A 9044-nucleotide genomic window follows, 5' to 3' on the forward strand; every position below is an offset into this window, starting at 1 on the left:
AGCCAAAAGATTAGTTTTTTATGGGTCTTACCTCTCACAGTGCCCTTGATCAAGGGAGGCCATAAGTGAGGAATGACTTTTTTGTAGTCCTTCATTTAGTCTCAATATAAGTATATTTATGTTCAAGTATGCTCGTGTGCCATGAACAGAATATTGAACTAGCTAGTATGCTATGAACAAACATGTTGACTTACTTTTCGTTTTGCTAAGTCTTTATTTAAACGTTCAAGTAATAAAGATACTTCTCCATTCGGTTAACATTTATTATTTAAAAAAATTTCTCTCTTTGCCTAGTCAGTGTTTTATGTATAAAATATTACAAAATAGGTTAGATGGAGTTACACAACTTTCTGTTTGTTCTGGACTTAAGTTACTTCTTGCCAAATGAAAATATGACATTGCAGTTTGCAAGGTGTGCATAATTCATGTTGTTTGCAGTAAACTTATCCTGTTGCACAGGTGTATCTTTACGGAGGTCACGTGACATCTTGGAAGAATGATCATGGAGAGGAGTTGCTTTTTGTCAGTAGTAAGGTACTTTGCATTTCAATTAATATTCAGTGGATTAATTTACTGCAAATTGCCTTTTCTACCAAAGACCAATGTTATCAATTTCATTTTTCTTCACATCGAGATCAAATCTGATCTGATCTACCTTTTTCATAATTTTCCCCCGCTTAAGCTTCATTTCAATTTGAGGTTGCAAATAGTTCTTATTAGCATGCACTGGTTACTGAAGTTTGTTCAAATGAAAACATCGTTCTACATTGATCCATTGATAATTATTCTGAGATTAATAGAAGAGACAGTGATGAGAGTCCTCTACTTAATTTTTTGAAGTGCAGTACTGTATGTCAGATGTTACCTTTATCTTGAATCAGTTGCTAATTTGCTATTGATATATTGTTTACTCTGTTTGGATGGGGTGATTTGTTGAGAAATGATGACAAAGAGAACTTTTTTTCATGTTTGGTTTATAAGTTGAGTGAGAAACAGTTAGAAAGAGAACTCCCTTACTAAGTCTATTTCATTCTCACCAAAAGTGGTGAGATTTGATAAGAAGCAAATTGATTGTTTGTAAAATATTCGGAATTGGACCCCTCCAGTTTAGACCTGATATGGTGAGAAGTTGTTCTCTACTTGTTATTCTAATAGTTACACATGCATGTGCGTGATTTCTTGGCATATTATGTTTCAATATGTTGATTGCTATAAAACATTGGAATTATTACTTTATTTTCTCCGCTTTTGGGTGCGGGTGTTCTCTGATGGGTCTGTGAGGTGTTCAGAAACCTACTCATCCAAAAGTTTGAATTGATGCAAAAGATTTGAAGTTTTTGGTAAGGAAGTGTTGGTGATCTCCCTTGAGGTTTGGACTTAATTCTTCTCGACTACCATTAATTTTCTTCCATTAGCTGTTCACTTAATGGTGTTAACATAACCTGCAAAGAAAATGTGTGCAAAGAAAATTCTTTAGTGAGATCTGTTATCAATATTAAAAATACCATTAATCTTTCTTACAAGCTTATCTAGAATTTCCAAAACCATTCTATAATGTCTCGAAGTGGTTTTCCTAAAATTTTCTTGAAAGTTTCATTCCAACTTTTGAAACGACTTTCTGGTGAAATTCGTTTCTACTCCTAAACCAAATTTACTGGCAAATTTGCTGGACACTAGCTAGGCTCTAAAGCATTACATATGTGAATTAGAAATCGGTATTGCACTTGATAATTGTCAACCCCCAATGTGTGTGCTTAACTTGAGATCTTGCTTATTTCTTAACCAAAATATGATATTGCACATGATAATCGTCAACCCCCGAATATCTGTGCCACTGATCATTGTGTGTACTTGCATCTTAACTTGAGATAGTATTGCTTATTTCTTGCTTTTTGATAGAAATTGAACATGTGGAACTTGGTTGAGAATTCGTAGGATCTTTAATTGATGATTACCTATCGATAAATTGCTCCTTACTTTGGTAAGGGGGAAAAAAAAAAAAAAACCTCTAGCCTAGGCTTGCGCTTGAGAATGTCTGGTGCTTATGATGTTTTATACGACAAGCTCTCCTTTAAATGCATCGACTCCAAAGATGATTGATAGTGTTGTTTATTCTTTAAACCATACTAGAAGGTATAGTTATTACTTAAGTATGTACATGTGATGGATGATGTAGTTGGTACGCGTAATCGATTGACTGCAATATATTATAGCACGGAAACAGCTGTAGGTTTTGGACAAACGATGGTTGCTGTGATGTGGAATACTTATGACTTGAACAAATTTGGCTGCAGTCTTGGAGGTAGTGTGTTTCTTTTTGCACACAATTCCATCCCACTTCTTGTATATGATGGTTACCGTTTTGTATGGTACCAGGGCACAGCGAATTGATGCTCATTGCTCAATTTTCAGGAACTATAGTAGCAGAGGATTTTACAATGAAGAGATTTACAGTATTCAACCCATCTATGAGACACAATATCTATGTTGGAAGGACCGTGCAATTTTGATGTTTGAAGCACAAACAATGGATTATCAGCTGGAAGCCATAGAACAGTTTGCAGATTGATTGCCTACCACCAGTGACATCAACTCTCTCAACTGCTGGACCTCTGTTCTAGATTTTGTAGAATATTTCAGTTGGGAGTTGGGAATTCTATGTTACTCAATTTTTGTATGAGCATGAAGTAATGTCATGGAAATCAGTCGTAGGAGCAGAACTACCAGTTTTTAATTCTAAATCATGTTCTGGTTTTGTTTTCCCTCTACAATCTTACAAATTTCTGCATACTACATCAACAATTGTAAATATTATTCTGTTTATTCGAAGTATTCAATTTTAAAAGGATAGTTTGCTTCCCTGCTTTCCATGTCAGAGGAGAGGAGGCATTTGTTGAATTACACCGTCGCAAAAAATAGAAAATTTTAATATTTTTATTAATTTTGTCACAGGTTTTACTTTTTGCGACGGCATTATACTGTCGCAAAAAATAGAAATTTTATTATTTAGAATAGAAATTCTATTATTTTTTAATACTTTTTGCGACGGCATTACACTGTCGCAAAAAATAGAAATTTTCATATTTTTAATACTTTTTGCGACTGTACCACACCGTCGCAAAAACAGTGTTTTTGCCGTTGCAAAAAAAGACTATTAGCGACGGTATTTTTTGCCGTCTCAAATAACATTTTTAGCGATGGTAAAATAGTGCCGTCGCAAAAAAGTCGAAAAATTTCAAACGTTATTAGCGACTGCACAGTGCCGTCGCAAAAGGCAAAAATACCGTCGCAAAACATTAGTGACGGCACTGTGCCGTCATAAAAACTCTTTTGCGACCCCTGCATTTGCGACCCCCTCTTGCCATCGCAAAAAGTCATTTTGCCGTCGCAAAAAGTATTAGCGACGGCATTAGGAGTATTAGCGACGGTATTTTACCGTCGCAAAAAGTCAATTTTTTTGTAGTGATGCTTAGTTTCTATTCAATGTTTTAACAGACATTGAAGTTGTTTGGTCAACTTATGGAGTTGTTCATAGGGTTTTTTTTTTTTTTTTTTCAAATATTGTTAGAGTATTTGATACACTCTCTACTTACAAATCATATATATATTATTAAAAGTAGTGTTTTTTTCATTCTTAGTTGGCACATCATAAGAACTTACTTTTTTTCTAAGCAAGTCACATCAGCATGTATTTCTTAAGTACATATAGAGTTCTATACAAATCCAAACCTAATTTAAATTATACTAACTTTACCTATTTTATATGGATTCTATTTGACAAATATATATTTTTCATGTATTTTTCATCGTAAATTGAGATAATCCATAAACTCAATACCAATTTTACATTTCAGTTTTTCTTCTTAATTCTTCCAAGGGTATTAGAATTTTTTTTTAATGTTAAATTGTCTTCTTTTTTTTTTTCCTTCTTATTTTTCGTGCATTATTCTATATCCAATTACAATTCTACATTATTTTATATAATCACAATTCACAAGTTCTTTTATGTTTTGACATCATATTACAAATGATTAATTACTTCACACACTGAGATGTATCTATTGTTTGAATGTTGTCATTGTTGGAACAATTTTCTGTGTACAATAAATAAATTGAAACTAAATCAAACAAATAAACTAAATAACGTACCGAATTTATTTTACCGAACTGAATGAATAATAAAAAGATCAAATCAAATGTGTGACACTCTGTCCTGAACGGTGCTTACGAACAAATGACGTCTATCTCCCAAGATACAATGATCTTCACAAATTGTAGTAACACCCCAAACAATTTGTTCGGCGAATATAACATTGTGTTCTATACTCTTTAATTTTCCCTAAAATAAATATGAAGAATTTATGCAAACAGAGCAAGAAAAAGAAAGAGAACAGATTTTATGTGGATGATTATCAGACTATTTCCGATCCTCAAACTGTTGGAATTAAACTGGTATTTATAGGAAAAAAATCTTGTCCGAACAGGTGCTATAAAAAAACTGAACAGATATGAAACTTTTTGAATAGATTCAATTCAAATTTTGAACAGATTTGCAAACTGTTTGGCAGTTTTAAAACTGCTCGGAACTACTGGGCAGTTTTCCCAATCTGTTGGACAATTTGAACCTGTTGAACTGTTGGAAAATGAACTGAAAAACGAGTACAGTTTGGACAAAAAATTAAATTCAACTTTGGCACAAAATTTGAATTCAATTTCATAAGAATTTCTAGAAGAAAATTCAATTAAATTTTTGTCCAAAAAATTTATATACAAACCGTCCCGACCCACAACCCACACCCGCTCCCGGCATGGCTCGGTTGGACCGATGGCGGCGGTGGCAGCGGCACGCACGCGCGTGTGTGGTGGTTTGGGCTAAGGTTCAACTTGTCCATAACTCCTCCCTTCTACAAACTTGGGGTGCCCCCTTGGGGCCCAACCCAAGTGTTGCAATCTAGAGCTTATATACTCTCAAAAGCTCTCTTAAAGTTTCAATGTGGGATAACCTATTTCAAGGAAACCCACATTTAATTCTTTAAATGTCAATTCCACGAACACAAAAACAACGTTAAGTTCCCATTCACTCATAAATGGTTTTGATGAACCATCTTCACCGTGTGACTTGCCACACGGCAAGGAACACGTCACCTCTTCGGACCCATCCCAAAAGACGTGTAGACCCCACTTAATTTTGGGCTCAAAGTTGGCCCAATATAAGCCTATAAAAACCAATTTTCCAATAATCCCCCACATGAATGGAATTTGACAGAGATAAAATACAACAATATGATCTAATTACAGAGAGTACAAAAATTGAAAATATTCTGCAAAGGATAGGTAGCTTTTGGCTTTGAACCTTCTCTTGTGAGACACTATCGAATTTACTAGCTAACCAGTGAACATGATGTCTTGAACTGTTCAGCCATTTGTGTAAACCAAGACAATAAAACTCACACAGTATATTCCCAGACACAGTTTAGTTCTCACTATTGTGTTCATTTTGACCCTGAACAACCTGGTCTTTCATGAGTGCTCTAGATAATTGTAGCCCTTCACAAATCTCATAGAACCGACCCAGTTCACACTCACATAGATGATTCTTATGAAGAGTATTCTGCCATACTCCACTAGGTTTACGTAGATATAAGAATCACTAGAAGTATTACTTAACCTAAAACGCTGCAAACATCACTATTTTATCATAGAAATGGATAAAAGTTAGACTCCTCAGTGATCCTTCTGAGTCATACACAACTCGGTTATCCCTTTGAACCTAGATCTTGGGATCTCCAGTCAACTAGGTTGGGTTGTCGTTGTGGTAACTTTTATTTAATAGGCTTAAGTCCCATTCCCTTCAATGAATTATCAACTAGCTCTCTTGCTAACCCTTTGGTTAGTAGATCCACTATGTTGTCTTTAGACTTCACATATTCAATGGAAATAATTTCATTAGAGAGTAGTTGTCTCACGGTGTTATGTCGAAGATGAATGTGTCGTGACTTACTGTTATACATATGACTATGTGCTCTACCTATTACTGATTAATTATCACAATGTATGCATATAACAGGCACCGGTTTTGGCCATATTGGTTTATCGTCAAGGAAGTAGCGAAGCCATTCCGCCTCTTCCCCAGCTTTATCTAAAGCTATGAATTCTGATTCCATAGTAGACCTAGCTATGCAAGTCTGTTTGGAAGATTTTTGTTACGACCCAAACCCGTTTCTATAGGTTTAGCATCGTAACCGGCCAGTAATTCTTGGATTACCAAAGGCCTCATAACATAATAATGTATAATTAGGGGCTGCGGAAGTAATTACACAAAATATACATAGTCCATCGAGCTGTAAAGACATACATGGGACAAACAATCTTAAAATTTTATAAACATACGAGTGATATCAAAAGATATAGTATTTACACGTCACCTCATGTACATAAAAACAGAGAAACTTGTTCCGGGAGCAAAAGAACAAAATCTTATACAATCATAACAACACAACTACTAGACTTGACTTAATCTGGAACATTCTCGGGAGGCGCAAAGGTAGGCTGACAAAAACTGAGACGCTAGGTCCTCAACTCTGAGCCTGGTCATATGCTTGATCACCTATATACATGATATAAATAGTGAGTGAGAGCCCAGTGAATAATAACAGAGTGAAGGGTTAAATGAATGATTTCCCATGACTAAGCTAGTTCACATTCGTATTCTTATTCAAATCATATACAAAATTCGAAATTCTTGCTTGATTATACATGGTTTATCCATTAGCGCTAATAGAAGATCATATATAGAGCATCATAAATTATACTTGTCAGTTCCATAAAGGAACCTCCGACCGGGTACGAATAACTTGTCAATTCCATAAAGAAACCTCTGGACTGGGAACGAATAACTTGTCAGTTCCATAAAGGAACCTCCAGTTGGGTACAGATAACTTGCCAGTTCCATAAAGGAACCTTCGGTCCGAGTACAGATAGCATACTTGAATCATAACATAAATGCCACAAACATTTGTCAGAGTTGGGCAATCATTCATAGTATAAAACATGGCATTTCACAGAACATATCTTATTCCATATATAGAAAATAATTGAGCTCTAACATAGCTTTACTAAGTTATTACTCACAAATAACCAGTGGCTCTAAATAGATGAGTACAGTAGGCAATTCACTTAACTTAAGGCGCATGACCTACATAACATGACAAATACATACATTGGAACACATGCTCGGATTGTACATAACTTATTTCATTTGTTCTTAGTGTGTTCCTAGCCTTTATCCTCATCATAGTGTCTTGATCTTGACCAAGGAATGCCTAGGATGGAATGAGGATGCAAAAATTGTACTTGAAAACATTTTTCAAAACTTGCTGAAAATAGGGTCCACGCTCAATCGTGGCTTTCTTCACTTGAACGAACATGCGAAATGTGAGGGTCCGCTCGGGCGTAACTTCCTTCGCTCGAGCGGTCTGCAAACTTTGAAAAAGTATTGGTTGCTTGTTTTTCCCGCTCAATGCTCGCTTGACACTCGCTCGAGCGTGAGATACATGCCCTCGCTCGAGCGCAACTGTTGTCGCTCGAGCGTGCTGCAAAACGTAAGAACTTCTAGGAGCATGCATTTCACGCTCGAGCATGGAAGCAGAATTCTAGAATTTCCAGAATTGCTACCAAGCTTCAAAACTCAATCTTAAAGCATCAAAGCTCGATTTTTCTGGGCCAAAACCTAAGGGAACACTTAGAAACTCACAAAACATCATGAATTAAGGATCACTTATAAATGTTCCATGAACATGACATGCATGAATTTCTTTGAACTTAATCTTCTCAAAACATGATCAAATGCTACAAAACAACATGAAACTTGATGATTTCCCAAAATTAAGGTGAATTCAAGGCATGCATGAGGGAATTCTTGGAAATTAAACTCAAAATATGAGAAAACATGCATGCATGCATGGTATGGCTCAATACTCTTCATTTCTAACCTAATTTTTACATTAACCAACTCAAATCTCTAGAGTTCATGTCTTACACTTCATAGTTGTCCAAACATAGGGTTGGATTCCTACCTAAACTTGTCAAGATGAGAGCTAGAAGTTTGATCCTTGAGTTCCGAAGTCCAAATTCATAAGTTCTCTAGCAATCTCAATAATTTGAGCTCAACTTCTCTTCTTTCTCCCTCTTTCACATTGGTTGTGTGTGTGTGAGCACAAAATGTGTTGACATGAGGAAAAAGAGTGAGTAAGAGTACACAAGAAGCCTTATATAGGCTTGTTTAATGGTAGATAATTGAAACTAATCAAATAAGCCATTAAATTAATCTAATTTAATCGTTCCGAATCAAATTTCAATTGGACCTACCATAAAATTCTAAAAATTCTAAATAACACGCAAATCAAGTCAATTTCTGAATCGGACGCCGATAAGGCCTTTAATTCGCAAACCGAATAAAAACATGAACAGATCTTTCTATGTTAAACAGATATAAACACAAATAGAGCAACACATGGTACAATTTTTCACGTTAATTTCTTGTTAGGCATAATTAAGTATGGATTAACGTTAATCATGGGTCGGGGTTGTTACAGTTTCCAAGATACAGCCGCACCACCAAGAGTAAAGACATACCTACTGGTGGATTTTAGTCTCTACGATCCGATATCCAATTTGTATCACAATATCCTTCAAGTACTACTAGATATCTAGTATAATTCAGCCCAATGTTACGAGTAAATCAGAGATATCTTAGAACTCTTATAATTGCTTTCCAATGTTCTACTCCTGGATTACTCGAATATCTACTTAATTGACTTACTACATAAGCTATATCCGGGCGAGTGCAGTTCATCAAGTACATTAAGCTTCCAACAATTTTAGCATACTTTAATTGAGAAATACTTTCCTGCACATTCTTAGAAAGAAACAAATTAACATCCACATGTGTTCTAGCAAGATGATCATCCTCTTTGCTGAATTTGTCAAGTATTTTCTCATTGTAATGAGATTGTGACAAAGCATAACCTTCTAATGTTTTAGTA

General features: G+C 35.3%; 1 long non-coding RNA gene across 1 annotated transcript; it reads left to right on the forward strand.

Annotated features, from left to right (window-relative positions):
- The first annotated feature begins 270 nt into the window (after nt 1-270).
- Nucleotides 271-2853, forward strand: LOC145823523 (uncharacterized). The gene is made up of 3 exons (XR_014365806.1): nt 271-534; nt 2225-2302; nt 2413-2853. It is a non-coding gene; the product is annotated as an uncharacterized LOC145823523 (long non-coding RNA).
- The last annotated feature ends 6191 nt before the right edge of the window (nt 2854-9044 follow it).

The sequence above is a fragment of the Camellia sinensis genome, chromosome 4 (genome assembly GCF_055761805.1).
Source record: "Camellia sinensis isolate YWXY chromosome 4, ASM5576180v1, whole genome shotgun sequence".
Classification (NCBI taxonomy): domain Eukaryota; kingdom Viridiplantae; phylum Streptophyta; class Magnoliopsida; order Ericales; family Theaceae; genus Camellia; species Camellia sinensis.